At 34.2% G+C, this 17,846-nt stretch overlaps 1 protein-coding gene across 1 annotated transcript in view; it reads left to right on the top strand.

The window, feature by feature from the left end:
* Positions 1-7,844: 7,844 nt before the first annotated feature.
* LOC143229639 (calcineurin subunit B type 2-like) overlaps positions 7,845-17,846 on the top strand; it is a 73,498-nt gene continuing 63,496 nt past the window's right edge. The window contains exon 1 of the mRNA XM_076462243.1: positions 7,845-7,860. The gene's annotated coding sequence lies outside the window, so the exon portion shown is untranslated. The remainder of the gene's footprint in view (positions 7,861-17,846) is intronic.

Genomic DNA, 17,846 nt, shown 5'->3' with positions numbered 1-17,846 from the left:
ATCAGCTGACAAACACCATCCTCCACCTGACGTCCTTATTGAATGTGATAAACTAAAGGAAGATCAGCTGACAAACACCATCCTCCACCTGACGTCCTTATTTAATGTGATAAACTAAAGGAAGATCAGCTGACAAACACCATCCTCCACCAACTCTTGAACTGTTCTTGTTAGATTAAGTAAAATAATTTGATCGTCAACCCTACAACGTATTCACTGTTTCAAATTACGGAACACGATTTTTTTCCTTCAGTTATCAGTAACGGGGTGCAAACCAAGAAACTTTAATTAACCAATAATTTAATTTTCAGTTTATGTCAAAAACAGTCTATTAAAAGATTTAAAGAATGTTAAAATAAATATAGACTGAAAATATTCAAAAGGTGTATATTTTATAGAAAGTTTTAAACAATATTTTAATTTTTATATATAGTTGTCACGATTAGTAGTTTTCCTTCAATAAGTCAAATACACACATACATATATATATACAAACACATATACAATACATATATACACACACACACGAGTACCCACATCTCACTCTCCTAATTTCTAATCTTCTTACGTGAGACTAACGGATTGGAGGTTAAGACTTGTAGACGGTGTATACCCACCGTAATGTGAGTCCTATTCTGTAGTCACTTCCAAAACCTAGGATACATTTTATAATCCCATGTTGTAGCTTGTACCCTAGAATCTTTTTAAAACGGTGCAGCTTATTTTGTTTAATTTTAATGTGTTTTGTTATGCTTAAAAATATGGTTATAATACATACACACATTCACACAAGTGTGTATAATCAATTTCATGCAATGGTTGATTTTAAAGAGCACAGACATAATACATCTATCAATCAAATATTTATGTTAAAATACTGTTGTTTTGTGTTATCTCTTTCTATTAGTTTTTGGTTTTCTTCCGTTTCCTAACAACTTTATTTTTTGCTGTTTGTACCGATCTCACAGTCAAATATATCAATTCTAAATTATTTTATGGATTTGCTGAAAAAGCAACAACAACAAAACATTGTCGTACAAGTCTCCAAGTTTATAAAGACCATACGTGTTGCAGTTTTTACGTGCATAGATTTATGCGCATACTGATTGGCTTGTTGTATAAGTGCAAATCTACACAGTCTGAGATGTTCTCACTACTGGTAAAGAAACCAGGTTTTTAGCATTACAAGTCTACCAGATGTACCGCTGATCCATCTGGGAACACACATATATATATAAATTTATAATGTCTATAAACAAAGAACGTGTTAACACTTATAATGTCAAAGGGCTGGTTTTAAATCCTTGTTCTAACATTAACTGCTTAGTTATTTTATTAAACCCCTTATCTCCAAAAAGGTATCCACGCATCCTTTAAGCACTTTGTGCTCTAAAACTCAATAATAAACTACTGCAAATGCACCCTAAGATTATTCAGACAAACATGCTCGCCCTTTCAGCCGTGAAGACGTTATTTGTGACGGTCAATGCCACTATTCGTTGGTAAAAGAGTAGCCCAAGAGTTGGCGGTGGGTGGTGATGACTAGCTGCCTTCCCTCTAGTCTTACACTACTAAATTAGAGATGGCTAGTACAGATAGCCCTCGAGTAGCTTTACGCAAAATTCAAGAACAAAAAAAAAAAAGACAAATGTCAGCAGTAAGTGTGGCATAATTAATTAACCCTAAAATTATCTAAAATGTTCATATTACTCAATCATTATTAAAATTAATCCCTCTGTGTGTTTTACGTAGAAAATTTGCAATTCTTCCTAGCTTCTTGGGCTACGTTTTGTAATACCAAAACAAAATTACTCGTTATGATACAGTATGTGGACCTCCAGAATGAGAACGGTAAAAAACAAATGGGTAATTTGAGGATTTAGTGCAGAGAATATAACTCTAGTTAAGAAACAAACAATGTATAATCATGCCAAGGTAAAACTATTACCTTATACAAGAGAAAACTTCTCTTTAGAGTCTAGTACCTCTACTACTTGTTACTCTCGTACTTTGGTAAATGCTAACATGTTATCAACAAATATTTTCGTTGTTATCTAAAGATGGAACAGCCTAACGTAACAGTTTGTTTATTATCTTATCATGCCTAGAGTATAGGTAAAAATTGAGATAAAAATTTAACTTACACGAACATATAACCTTAAATACGATTACCTAGATACTCGGAATATTTGAATTTCTCATGAATTGTCAATTGGTACATTATAAGCGGAGAGAACGTTTATTGGACACAGTTCGTTTGTTGCGAAGGGTTAAGTTTCGTGGTTACACAAACGATAACTACGTGAGATAACGCTGTAGATGTATTCACTAACGTTTTCTACATTTCATTTGTTTGTATTTTTGAAATTAATAACAAATCTACACGAAGTTCTGCCTGTGCTCTGTCCACCACAGGTATCGAAACCAGGTTTCTAGCGTTGTAAGTCATCAGACATACTGCTGTGTCAGCCGTGTGGGGTTGCTTCTACATTTCATTAAGGAGAAGGGTATTATGTCGAATATTATTATCTCGATCTAATTACTAAACTTTACTAACGTTTTCGTAATTACTGAATATTAATTACAAAATTAGTTGCAACTGAATCTAGTAATTACAAGCTAGTAACCCTAAAATTAATAATTAGACTAAGGTAATCGCAACCATGACAACGACTGATGATCACCAAAGTAATGTATTCAACTTGTTAAAACCAGTATTTACCCAGAAAGTGGCCCTAGCGTTAATGGTAATGACATATGTAATAACACAGATCCATTTGCGCTATCTTAGAGGACCGTGGTCGCACTGTACTTTATGTGTCACGCTTGGCACAATAATTAGTGTGTCGGACTATAGAGTTGAGGTAGTATAGTTCACGTCCTCTTGCAGCCAAAAAATAAAATATCGTGCTCTAACTGTTCGGTCTGAACAAGAATAGTTCTTATTGGTGACTGTTCACCTTCTCTCTAGTCTGGTCTATCACTTCAATATTAAGGATGGCTATTGCAGAGGGCTCTCGTGTGGTGTAGTGTTCTGTCTGACTATTAATAATAATGTATTTTAAGAAGGTAATGCACTTACCCATAATGCAAGAATGACTACAGACCGCTAGGCTAAGCTTGAGGCAGTCCTCATTTATCTATGGTGGTCTGTCGGTTTCCTATTCTTGAAACCAGGTTTTATTGTCATTTGTGAAACTAAATTTTGGTATCACCTTCCTCTTCCCATGTCGCTGAAGAAACAAATATTTTCATTTTTGTTCAAATCTCTGTTAATAATTATATATATATTAGTTTGTTATAACCAAAAAGAAGCTGAAACAAAAAAAAATAAATAAAAACGCTGCACTAGCTGAAAGGGTTCAAACTATAATCTGGAATATACATTGTACCCTATGTTTGGAGGTGACTGTGGAAGTAGGACCCACATTGAGGTGGTGATACATCATCTATCAGTCTTAACCTCCATTCTCCAGTCTCACGTAGAGAAAAAAGAAAGTAAAGAAATATCAATAGAAATAATAGATATAGAAATATAAATTAGGAGAGAGAGGTGTGGGTGCTCAAGTCCACAACACCCACATCTTTATTATCCTTCACGCCTGCAGACAGTTATGGGAAGGTGAATGCTTTTTAAAGTAAAGAAGAAAAAAAAATAATTGAAAAAGTAAAATAAGGTATTACCATTTGAGGGGTAAGTAAATTAAATACATTTACCTCTTGAAGTTATCATGCCAGCCCCCATTATGGTAGAAAGGCACTTATTGGTAGCCCAGTAAACGAATTATACTATCATAGTATGAAGGGTCCCTTCCAGTTACCTTAATTAATTAATATAACTCCCAAACATCGTCCAATAAGTCTACTGTAACTATCATGTTCTAAATAAGTCGTTATATGCAGTAACATGTACATCCGCATAAAGTAGTGCGAAGTTGTTAAACTACCTTATTTACAACTGAAAATAGTTTTTAGACATTTTTGGTAAAATTTCATTAACTTTTATTTATTTAATACATTCTTATATTTGTCACAGAATAGTTTAATAATTTTATTTAAAGTGTATTTATTAAATCCATTAACTATAAATTGTTGATGTGTAGTTTTCAATAAATCTATTCTCACAACAGTAAAGATATAAATTTGCTATGCAAGTAAAACAGTTAACTCTACTGGATCGCTTCCTACTTGTTTAAAAACCTGGTTATTGAAAAATATATAATTAATTGTAAATACAGAAACTTAATATATATTTTATATTTTTGGAGCTAAATTTTCTTTCTTCCAGTTCTATAAAAGGATAACAGAGCTGTTCTATTATTTAATTTAAAACAAATATCAAATCTCTTTTAATGGAATTGTGATGCACAGTGTGGTGAACTCAAATGTTCGAATATTATTTTTTGTTCACATTTTTTAAAAAAATATTTAAAGATGAGATGATTACTGGTATTGCTGGTACACAAATATATAGTTAATAAAAAGGTGGGAGGTTTTATAGATTAATTTACTCTGGTTCTGCTTAAAAGAATTTCAATTGCCGCGGCTATTGAGGAGTCCCTCTTGTTTCTTCCAAACGTAGCACCGTTCTTTACAGATTTGTGTTTATCCACTAAAAAGCACATAGGCATACGTGTGTAAATACATAAGAATGTTTACATATGTACATACAGATAAAACTGTTTCATCATTTACTTTAAAATCAGCTTAAAGACTATACATTAAATGTTTCTAAAGCAACGACTTGTTGCTTGGCTTCTGTAAAATTATTAATGAGAAGACAAATCGATTTTTTGTTCTTCAATAAATTCAACAAAAAATCACATATTCATACACACTAATCAAATACTTTAACAGATTAATAAACGTTTCTACGTTCTCAGCTTTCAAAAAGTATTTAAATATATGCATTCTTTCAACTGAACTGTACGTATTTTTGACTTATAATAAGTGGCAAATCGTTACATTTGGGCCAAAATAATCACAATAGTTATGAATACTTTCTCTTTCATATAGTACAACATAATACACTTCTTTGTTCCCTAGATTATATAGTCCATTTAATCTAACAAATTTCCATCCCCACTTTAGGGCCTATAACGCTACAAATTAAGGTTTGATCCCTGAGGAAAGAACAACACGAATTGTTTACTTGGTAGCTTTGTGCTTCGCAACAAATAAACAGATTTTCTATTTGTTGGTAATTGAAACTTCGTTAGTTAGTTTGTTTTCCAAATTTCGCACAGAGTTAAATGATGACTATCTGCGCTAGTCGTCCCTAATTTAGCAGTGCAATACCAGAAGGAAGGCAGCTAGTCATCACCACCCACCGCCAACTCTTGGGCTACTCTTTTACCAACGAATAGTGGGATTGACCATGCCGAGCCCTAAAAACTTGCTTTATACAAATAGGTTCTATACTGGTTTAATGTTTGGGTAATTGTTTTTGTGAAAATGATTTTATAATTCATGCTTATTATAACTCATTAACTTTATATATTTCAAAATACTATTCTAAGCTTGAAAAGCATTATAACAAGCACATCCACTAACTGTTATTCCATATTATAAAATATGTTATACCTTAAATAACTAAACTACTTTTAACATATTCATATCATTCTACAGTCATATAGTTTAAACAATATATATCTTAGCTTTTGATCTGCATTTTTCTATATGAAAATATCAGTTCAAGTCTTCATTACTATAAAGACCTAATTATCCATAGCTTTATCCTTCTTATTCGTAAGATTTACAGTTACCTCTGATAAAGCGTTTTCTATCATGAAAATTTCTGATAGAAAATTGTTATTTAATGGTCAGCTGTTGTTTTATTACGCTGAACATACGCTGTATGTTTGGTTTTTGACACATTTAACTTGTCAATGAAAAATCACAACTTGTTAATTTTACATTTTGGTTTGTTATTAAGAGAAATTAGAAAGATATAAATACTTGTAAAACCATACGTACTAAAACTCAGGAACATTATAAAGTGACAGTCAATCCCATTATTCGTTGGTAAAAGAGTAGCCCAAGAGTTAGCGGTGGGTGGTGATGACTAACTGCCTTCCCTATAGTCTTACACTGCAAAATTAGGGACTACTAGCGCAGTTAGCCCTCGTGCAGCTTTGCGCTAAATTCAAAAAACAAAAACTAACTAACTAAAACTCAATAAATAAACAGAAAGAATCGATCGTATGTAAAACATTTCAAAAACTAAGTTCTGAAGTAATTCAGCTTTCTAAATGGCAGCTACTTATATCTAAAAGTAAATTTACATAATTAACTTTATCAGTGTTATTTTATCCACATATTAAACAACTGGCAATATAATGGGCATGAGGGCAGGAACGTGGTTACTCCAAAATTTTCAAACAATCATCCACGATGCTTTAGACAGACCAACCACACCTAGGCAACAACAGACTCAGGGTAGGACATTATAGATAATATCCATTGTACACGAATAAAATCTAGTCTCTCTCCTCAACGAATAATTTGGGTGTTTAATTATAGAGATTAGTCGTAGCTAGGATACTTTTAAATAACAGCAGAATTTAATTGTTACATGTATTTAGAATTCAATTCGAACCCATCCTGGTGGGGTTACCTGAAATGATTGATGTAGATAATCGGTTTATGTAAGCTTCAATCTAGCTCTGTATGAGTATTAACACGAGACGTCGAATGTTCTTGACGTCATGCTAATAACAAACTACTGTCCCTTGATACGTACGTTTCTGTGGCAGTATTATAAATGCATAATGTATTTTGAGTAAAATGTTGATTGAAAACGTTTGATTGATTTTCAAAAGTTATTTCACTAGCTGTAAGTATACTTTTGGGCATTGTTATAAACCATAACTTACTCAACAATATGTACAGAAGTAATGAAAGTCAAAGTACGTGGTCATACTCAAAAACAACTACCAAGAGCCCAGGTTTAGCTTAGGCCCGACATGGCCAGGTGGGTTAAGGCATGCGACTCGCAATCTGAGAGTCGCAGGTTCGCGTCCCCGTCACACCAAACATGCTCGCCTTTTCAGTAGTGGGGGAATTATAATGTGATGGTCAATCCAACTATTCGTTGGGTGAAAGAGTAGCCCAAGAGTTGGAGGTGGGTGGTGATGACTAGCTGCGTTCCCTCTATTTTTACGCTGCTAAATTAGGGACGGCTAGCGCAGATAGCCCTCGAGTAGCTTTGCGCGAAATTCAAAAACAAACACAAAACAAACAAACAAATGTTCAGGTTATCCCATAAATAATTTTGTTTGTTAAATTTCATGCAAAACTATTTCGAAGTGATAGATTAAAAGAAAGTCTGCCAATTAACACCACCCGCCGCCAAGTCTTAATACTGTTTTTAGAGAGTTCCCTGCTACTAGAGCGGTAAGTATACGGACTTACAACAAAATCCGGGATTCGATTTCCCTCTGTGGACTCAGCAGATAGCCCTATGTGGCTTTGCTATAAAAATACACACAAACACACACACACTTTTCAGAATGCGGAACACGATATATATTTTTGTATTCTGGAGGTAACGGGACGCGAACTGTAACACCTCAATGGGCCTAATGCTCATAGGGCGAAAAATAATAGAATTCCTGATCCACAGTCTTGTCAATATAACATTGTCAATTGTAAGTTGCAAAATACAAACACAGTGGTCACAGTTTAGTTACACTGTTTGATAACAATATATGTGATAATTTTACTGCTCTAACTGACGCTACTTCAGCAGACTTTGAGTTTTCTCTCTAGTGATATGTTACCACTATCATATGCGATAAGACAGATTTCACGTTCTCTCTTACGCAAGTATTTGGAATACATTTGAGAGACCTTTTGAAGGTAAGCATTTGAAGGTATTACAAAGTACTATCGTTCAGGTTCCGCGTTTGTTGATTGTTTGCTTTTGAATTTCGCTCGTAGATACACAAGGGCTATCGGCGTTAGCCATCCTTAATTTAGCAGTATAAGACTAGAGGGAAGGCAGCTAGTCATCACCACCTATCGCCAACTCTTTAGCTACTCTTATCTGATCGTGATTCTATAATTAATTTACTCTTATAAAAAATACTCACATCTCCAAAGTAAGGAACACAGTAATGCTACGAACCTTGGACCTTCGGCTTCACAGCCTGACCTTCAAACAAACCAGAAGATTCAACATTCAAATAATCGTTCATTCACAGGTAGTTGTGTTTTAAGCTCACCACTATTCATGATTCGAGGACTTACTATACATTTTGTTAATGCGAGTCGTTTGGTTTATTATAAATTTAGCGTTTTCTGTTGAGATGTTTGGAATATAAAAGGTTAATTTAAACCGCTGAACCATGCCTCTTATAGACATGACAGATCATTCTGTAAATGTATACTGAGCTACTGATTCTAACTTTGGTAAAACACTTGAACGTATAGTATTTGTACAAAAGTCTTGCATGTTAAACAGCGGTTTGGTATCTAAAAAGAAACGTAATTACGAAACCTAAAGGAAAAGGAACTTAAATATTCACAGGTTATGAGATAAAAGTAGAGGATTAATTTTGCTCATAAATTAGAGAAAGTGTACAAATTATTTGAAATATAATATAGTGTGACATTACATGAGTGGAAAAGTTTTGTCACATTTATTTGAATTTTTACCAACATGTTTCCATAAACAGAGAAAACATCTTCCTGCAACTACTTAATTATTATCCAAAGCAAATTTAAATGTAAGAAATATATTTTTATATATATAACTATAATAAAAGTTTATACAAAATACCAACCTCTTAAATCATTGTCCTTTTGCTATAGAAAAACAATAACTTTTACGTTAAAATCATTATTGAAATTTTATGTTCTGAATTTCCTTTAGTGTCTTAATCTGTACGAAAATATTCGTTCGTGTAATACAATCAAGGAGTCATTTTCGAATTTTAACAAGAATGTATAGTAAAAAAAAAGAAAGAAAGAATAAAACAAAAAAATTAATATATACTCAAAGAAACCAGATCCGAGATGTATATAAATAGTGACATATGTTGATAGAAGATGGCAGCACTTCTCAAGGTTATAAATATTTGTAATAACTTCTGAAATAAAAATTATTATATTTTTGGGTATGTACTTATAGCAGATAGGATCTCTTTACACATTTTATTTCATGCCAGATTAAAACAAATCAATATCAAATTATCGATAATTAATGCTATTGAGATTAGAAATGTAAAATAGTTAATATTTGAAAGTAATTCGGGTGTATCCCTGGGAGCTTATAAACATACTACTAAACGTTTGCTGACTTGTACGGACGTGTGTATGCGAATACGTAAGGTTCGTAGATTTTCCTAATATATACAGGCAGTTGTTAAATTTATCTGACGACTGAAAGGAGCATAGTAATGACCACGAAGCCATTTCGAAACTAACTGAGATAGCATTTGTATTTCTATGTTTGTATTAGTTAAATCGGTAAGTATACATCATGACGGCCCACAATGGGTTAGCGGTATATCTGGGGTCTTACAACGCTACAAACGGGGTTTCGAGACCCGAGCTGAGCACCAAGAGTTCTTTATGTAGCTTTGTGCTTAATTCAAAATACCAACAACAACTCGTGAAATATTTCAAATTTTATCATATTTATCTTGTAGTATTTAAAAAGATTAAAGCTTAGAGCTATTTTAATTTATTTATTTATAAGGGGATAAGTGTAACTTTAATAAATAATGTCACACCAATCATCTTATAAACACAGAACAAATTTCTTAGGCTTTTACTACTTCAAGGATTGCTTCACCACAAACATATGCTGTACATTTCTAAGCAACTATAAAGTCATATACTACAATCATGCGTTCACTAACGCTCACCTGTGAAAATTTCTTATCGTTTCTAAGAACGTATGAGACAACTTCCAGTATAATCATCCTATAATATCAAACATACTCCAGTTACGACAGAAAGTGTTTGTACACCTGAGTCGTGAGTAGTTTTTTCCTCATAACTTAAAAAGTATCATGATTAGAATAATGAAAGTATACTATATTATAAATATTATACTAACACACATCTACATACATTTTTATGTAAGTTGAACGACAAATAAACTGTTTATAAACAAATAACTAAACATAGGAGGGGCAGAAAGTGTTCGTGCGTTCAGGTGAATTACTTGGCGCAATCTCTCCTCATAGCCCGCCATGATCGTTTGACAGTACTCGACTGGTAGTTTCTTCCATTCTTCTTTACAGAAGGCCTCCAACTCTTGCAAGTTTTTTGGATGACGCTGATGAACCCTGGTCTTCAACTCATGCCAAACGTTTTCAATTGGGTTGAGATCGGGTGACTGCAATGGCCACACCAGAACGATTATATGGTTCCTCTGCAACCATGATTGCACATATATGTGTGCTTAATAACATTGTCGTGCTGGAAGATCCAACGACGCCCAAGCCATAAGTTCCGAGCGTCATTCTTTATATAAGTGCCTAATATATCAACGCACTCTTCTTTTTTCGTGATTCCGTTGACGCGGTGAAGGCTGCCTACACCAGAGCAGCTGAAGGAACCCCATAGCATGATCGAGCTACCTCCATGTTTAAATGTAGGGACGGTGTTCTTTGGAAGATTTCGTTCCCCTTTCTTACGGAAAATATATCAAACATCATTGTGGCCAAAAAACTCGATTTTAGTCTCGTCTGACCAAAGAAGAATACTCTTTCAATAGGTAAAGGATTTATGTACATACTTTCTTGCATACCTTCATCGTGCTTCTAAATGAACGGGCTTTAAATATGGAGTTCTACGAGGACGGCATGCTTTGAACCCAGAAGAGCGTAACGTGTTCGTAACTGTAGAGGTGCTTACTTCAACCCCAGTTTCCCTTACTAGCTTCTGTATGTCATCACGTGTTAAACAAGGGTTCTTTCTAACTTCTCTGAGAACTTTCCTTTTGGTTTTCTCTGGAATTTTTGTGGGGCGTCCGAAACGAGGTAGGTTAGCAGTTGATCCTGTAAGCTTAAACTTGGCAATTATGCTTTGAACAGTAAAATTCGGCACATTAGGTTGTGTAGCGATACCGCAAAGAGACACACGAGACTTGTATTTTACAATAATTCGGTTTTTTAAATCACTGGACAGTTGTTTCCTGTTCGCTATGATGTCCAAGCATATAATGACGGAGACGGCGCTAAATTGCCGGAAGTACATTTTTTGCTGGCTAAATTCCAATAATTATGAACCCAGTGTTTATTTCTGGAATGGTATAATGTAGTTTATTTGCTAAACCAAACAAAATTTTTACGGGAATATCAGTTTTTCACACGTTCTGAACTGTACGAACACTTTCTACTACTCTTATTTTTGGTTATTTGTTTATAAACAGTTTATTTGTAGTTTAATTAGCATAAAAATTTATGTAGATGCGTATTAGTATAATATTTATAATATATGTTACTTCTATTAGCCTAATCGTGATACTTTTTAAGTTATGAGCAAAAACAACTCCGGACGTAGGAGTACGAACACTTTCTGTCGTAACTGTATCTTCTTTCGTTTTGCACCGGGTAGGAGGTTGTAACTAGGGGCTGTAGTGCACGAGCTTTAGTGGGAACAGTAAGTCGGCCTAATTTAACTGTAATTAATAATAACTGAAAAACGAAGGATGCGTAAAGGCAGGCGTGTGCGATCCAAGATGTTAATCAAGAAAGAATAAGGCCGACATTGACAATCAATAAACGGGACTTTGCAGGATCTGGCGGGGAGCTAAAAATTCAAATACCTTGGTTGGAATCCGTAAACCAATGCCCAGAGATTGTTTTCGGCGAAAGGAATGGCAGTAGCTTGAGAAAACCCATTGGGTGAAATCGAGTGATAGCTCCGCCCCCCAAACAGTACTCAGAGGAAAAAGGAAATAATCTGCTTCGTGGTTGGTTGAGAATCTGTAAGAAAGAGACAAATTCTACACATATACATTCGACGTATTCTGTTTAATGAGATTCATGTAAGGAGATAAATATTTCCTTCATGACAGCAGGAGCGGCAGCAACACGGGAAAAAGTGACGTCACTGCGTTACAGTTACGGTTCTTTGGTTTGTTTGTTTTTTATAGCAATTAATGGCGAGTTTCATAAGCCTAGTCTTTATTGGGAGAAGATTCGATAGTTTTTCTGTGTGAAATGCAGGTGTATAGGTAAGAATCGGTATGCTAAGGAAGAAGCATGATGTTGCAATGTTCGTGATAATGCTAACAGACGATTTTTCATGTCACATGTAACCATGCATCCTTATCTTATAATTATATGTGTAGAGGAATATAGTTGTATTGTACCCTGTATGTGATGAACTATGTTCCTGATATGAGCTATTCCGGTTCATAGTTTATCGTTATTTTTTTAAATGTGGAAATGTTATGTAAAATTATGGTTTAAGGTCATGTTTTAAAATTATGCTGTTTTGAATAAGATGATAGATCCGTATATTGGAAGTTTGACGCTTCTTAATATTTTGAATTTTTATTTAGGCTTCTGAGAAAGATAATAGATCGTATTTTCGTTAGATGCAAGTGTGAGAGACGAGTCAGATCGGTAGCAAATGATATGTATAAGAGAAGATTCAAGACTAAACTTGTAGTACTCAAGTATTAAGGTAACTGGCTGTAATCTAGTAGTTTAAATTTGCATTTTAATTGTTAGATTTTCAAGGAAAGTGTCTGGCTATCCATTTTAGTGCAGGTGATGGAAATGTTATACTTTATTGGCCTATACTTTAGGCTCTCGTGCTTATCTGTGTGGGCCTGGCATGGCCAAGCGCGTAAGGCGTGCGACTCGTAATCCGAGGGTCGCGGGATCGCGCCCGAATCGCGCTAAACATGCTCGCCCTCCCAGCCGTGGGGGCGTATAATGTGACGGTCAATCCCACTATTCGTTGGTAGAAGAGTAGCCCAAGAGTTGGCGGTGGGTGGTGATGACTAGCTGCCTTCCCTCTAGTCTTACACTAATAAATTAGGGACGGCTAGCACAGATAGCCCTCGAGTAGCTTTGTGCGAAATTCCAAAAAAAAAAAAAAAAAAGCTTATCTGTGTGAGAAGATTTTTGGACGACTGTTGGATGGTAATTCTCAAAGCTGATAAAGATTGAATCTTTAAGCTGACGAAGTGATCTGATGTTTGTCTGTTTTTTCTTTTCTTCCAGCATTTTGAATGTCTGTTAACGAGTTGTTGGGCTCTAGTAACCACAGTAGTCTAGTAATAACTATGTTTACAAGAGTTTTTCCATGCAGTTTAACAGGCTTATAGGTTTTAAACTACTTGGGCTTTTGGCGTTCTGTCCTTTCTTAGGGCGGCCAGGCACTCGAAACATGCTCGCCCTTTCAGCGGAGGCGTTATAATGTGACTATTCGTTAATGAAAGAATAGCCCAAGAGTTGGAGTTAGGTTGCCTTCACTCTACCCTTACAGCACTAAATTAAGGACGACTAACGCAGATAGCCCTCGTGTAACTTTGCGCGAAATTTAAGGCAAATCAAATTTTTCTTAGTGGTCAGGGTGATTATTGATGCTTTAAAAGTTTTGGGGGATACATTTGGAGAAGAGAGAGATCTACTAAAAACGTTTTTTAGATGATTTGATAGATTAGGAGAACAATGCCGGGTTTGATGTATTCGCATGTATGTGTGTGTGAATATGTTTGTAATCGTGGAAGATATGTTAATCGGAAAAGTAAGTGAAAAACAAATCCTGTTATAATCGATAATTTTGGAGAAATGGCCCTGATCAAAGCTAGTGTTGTCAGGAGGGGTGAAAGTATTGGTAAAATAATTATATATATATACACTGCACAACAATTGTTTTGAAAAGTTTTGCTTCCTGAAAAGTGTTTGCTGATTGTTACAGGTACCTGGTGGGTATGTACAAATATAGTTTTGGTTTTGTTTCATCACGTAGGAACTCTGAGAAATACACAGTTAACTGTTTACCGGCAATAACGTATTTAATTGCGTTTATATTTCTAATACGCTATTGAGTGCAACATAATTAAAAGTGTTTTGCTCCTGATTTTCGTTTGTATTCAATGTCCGGTGCATCACGTTGCAATGTCCAACAGCAACGTCCGTCAGCAAGCATTGACGGATTTCAGTTGCTCTGATATCGTTTTTGCATTGTAGCAATGTCCTGGTGAAACTGAAGATTTCGATGAAACAGTACGTGATGGGCAAATTTGGATGTGATTTTCGTGATCAGCAGCCAAAAACCTATAAGGAACATCCAACAGTGTTCAAGAAGTAAAAACTGTGTTGTGCAGTGTTATAACTAAAGATAACATAGTAATAACCAAAAAAAACCAACGAAAATTAGTTAGTTATTTGACAAACGTTCACGTGCGCTCGAAGACAAGCAGTGGTCAGATGCAGCAAACGCAAAACGCAAACTAACTTGGCAGGGGTTTAGTTTAGAGAGAGAGAAATCTGAAGAATTCTCTCTCCAACTGGGGTGTTCAGAAACGTTGTGGTTCCTTTTCGTCCCCTCCGTGAATAATTATTGACATTTACATAGGGTTTTTACCTTTATTTTATTTTGACTTTAGTCCATAAGTATAACATAAGACTGTGCATTAAGTTTTTACATACGTTTAGCAACACCACACACACACGCACACATGTATGTCACCAAATCTATATCATAACATTACAAGTTGCCACATGCTAATAGCTGTAGATAGACTACTTTTGGTTGATTTGGTTAGTGCACCATTACCATAGTACAAGGCACTAAAAATCGCTATAAACAGCCTCAGTAGCTGAGATTCTGTAACGTGCTGCCATCTGTGAACTGTTAAGTTGAAATTGATAATCACTAGCTGAATTTATGGAAGATTGAAACCTTTCTGCTAAGTTTGATATTCACATGTTCATTACTGTATATATCAATAAAGCATATAAATTTAGGCTAAACTCAATAATTCAAAGTAAAATAACTTGACTGTTTTAGTCACAAGTAGTGAAACTATCAATATTATTTTTTGCTTTATGCAAGTCAATCCACTTGCTTCGGTTGGCACTGCAGAAAGGTAAATATAGACAAATCCAGTAAAACAAGGACCATTCCACCGAGTTTCACAACAACCTAACTTAAGTTACTTGTTGAAAAAGAACACAATTTTCTCACTGTATATGGAACAGTTAAACACATTTAAGTATATCGAGGAGAGTCCAAAGAGCATTATGTTGGTTGCTAGATGTAACTCCTGCTACTTGGATACTTATGGAAAATGATTCTCAAGAAATATCAGGTGACAGTTTAATTATATAGAATCTCTAAATATCTGTGAAGGTAAGAACTATAATGCTATTTCAGTTTAGTTTTCAACTTCCAGTGATCATCATAAGTCATGCAAACTGTTAATGTTGTAGTTCATCATATTTACTGACACTATCCATTTCAACTAGATAATACCCAAACAGCTATCATATAATGTACTGATTAGTAGCTCGGACAGTAATGGATACAAGACATTTCCTTTCAGTACCATTACTATCAATACACTTTGGTAGTAATCAAGAGTAAATTACACAATGGATTGTAGGACAAACGTCAACCAAATAACTACTGGTACTAAAGTAACAATCATGTAATGTAGTACGTTCATTGTACAGTAAACACCACGTGACTGCTCAGAACGTTTAAACTAAATAACCATAATAGCTGCTGATCTGGTAGTTAATTCTAGTCATATCAATCAGAAATCATAATAATCTGGACCGACAACTTGTCTTCTTTGCACCTATTCTTCGGATGATTTCTCATCTTGCACAATCAGATAAGTGTTTTCAGCATCTTACCCCTCATCAGCTCTATCACTGAACTTCAAATTCCCTGTCTCGATCTCTGACTCCCGATCAAGCTAGTAAACTAAAGAGTTTTCAGTAACACACAGTCACAAATGGATTTTAGAGTTGTTTCATGCTCTTCTAGTTTAATGTTGTATTAAGTTAGTTGAGCTGAACCAAGTTACATATCAAGCTGTTCAAGATTGAGAAAACAACATTTTATACTCACAACAACAATGACATTTTTTCTCAGAATACAAGAACTACCTCCTTAAGTGACGGTCACTTGCATTTCAAAATAAAAAATGTCTTACCCATAGGACACTGCAAGTCTTGCTACTGAAAAATATTATTGTTGACATTAAGTATTCTTTTTTGTAAGACCACAAAAATGTTTTACCCATAGGGCACTGCAAGTCTTGATACTGAAAAATATTATTGTTGACATTAAGTATTCTTTTTTGTAAGACCACAAAAATGTTTTACCCATAGGGCACTGCAAGTCTTGATACTGAAAAATATTATTGTTGACATTAAGTATTCTTTTTGTAAGACCACAAAATGTCTTACCCATAGGGCACTGCAAGTCTTGCTACTGAAAAATATTATTGTTGACATTAAGTATTCTTTTTTGTAAGACCACAAAAATGTCTTACCCATAGGGCACTGCAAGTCTTGCTACTGAAAAATATTATTGTTGACATTAAGTATTCTTTTTTGTAAGACCACAAAAATGTTTTACCCATAGGGCACTGCAAGTCTTGATACTGAAAAATATTATTGTTGACATTAAGTATTCTTTTTTGTAAGACCACAAAAATGTCTTACCCATAGGGCACTGCAAGTCTTGCTACTGAAAAATATTATTGTTGACATTAAGTATTCTTTTTTTTTGTAAGAACACACGATACTCATGTTTGATTATATACTTCAATTAGTAGTTAAGACAAGGAAAGTTTTGTAATTCCCTTGATCAACATTCTGTAGTAGTAACAAAATATTCAATATATCTTGAATAATTTCATATGCTAATTAAGGGGTAGGAAAGTACATGGTGTGCTTGCAACATGCAATTGGATCATAATTTTGGGACTTGGAGGTCAATAAAGGCTATTCTAGATTCATACAACTAGATATAAAAAAGGGTTAAACAGTATCTGAAATGCAAAAATGTGTCAAAAATAAAATTTATTTTGAAGCTTGACATTATTAATTAAATAGGTCATTTGGTAATATATAAATTACGTCATATTGAGTAATTGAAATCTGAATATAATTCCTAGAGTTTTACATTGAATTTTCTTAAATTAGTTTTCAGTTTGTAGTATTCTTAAATATTCTTTACAAAAATTCTTTCAAAACCTCATTGTTTATGAACAAAAAGAACGACACAAATTTTAATTTTTATTATTTCTCTAAAAGAGTTTATTGTATATTCACAACTATTGGTGTAAAAAGTAAGATGATACATTTATAGAAACAGAACAATGCTTGTTTAAACATATTATATCTCATTTTCAGTCTTAAACAGAATTAATTCACACACCTGTGTTTAATGTTTTCTTCAACTGTTCTCTTGCAAAAATATCTTTAATATTTTTATTTCTTTCAGTCTGTATTTAGATAAGTACATTACAATTACTATTCACATTAGATGCTTTCAATTAATGTTATTCGTATGATTCATTTATATTTTTGTTTAGTGTAGCTTAAAACCAATGACGAGGGTAACATTTCCCACAGTAGGCCTAACTCTAAAGAATTTGCTGAAATTAAAAAGATCAAGCCCTTGTGGCTCTTCATAGCAGAAACTTATGACAAAACATCATTAAGTGTTACACAACAGTGTTATTTTAAGTATGCTAATGAATTTAATGACAGCAATAATGCTACCTGTCCTTTGAATCTTTCCATGATGCTACCAGTGAAGCATTAATATATAACATAACTCTCAGTATTTATATTCTCGTATTCTGACTCCTTTGAGAATTACTTTAATTCATCTGAGTTATTTACACA

The sequence above is a fragment of the Tachypleus tridentatus genome, chromosome 10 (genome assembly GCF_004210375.1).
Source record: "Tachypleus tridentatus isolate NWPU-2018 chromosome 10, ASM421037v1, whole genome shotgun sequence".
Classification (NCBI taxonomy): Eukaryota; Metazoa; Arthropoda; class Merostomata; order Xiphosura; family Limulidae; genus Tachypleus; species Tachypleus tridentatus.
The sequence above is the reverse complement of the archived record's forward strand: the minus strand, read 5'-3'. Positions and strand labels throughout refer to the sequence as shown.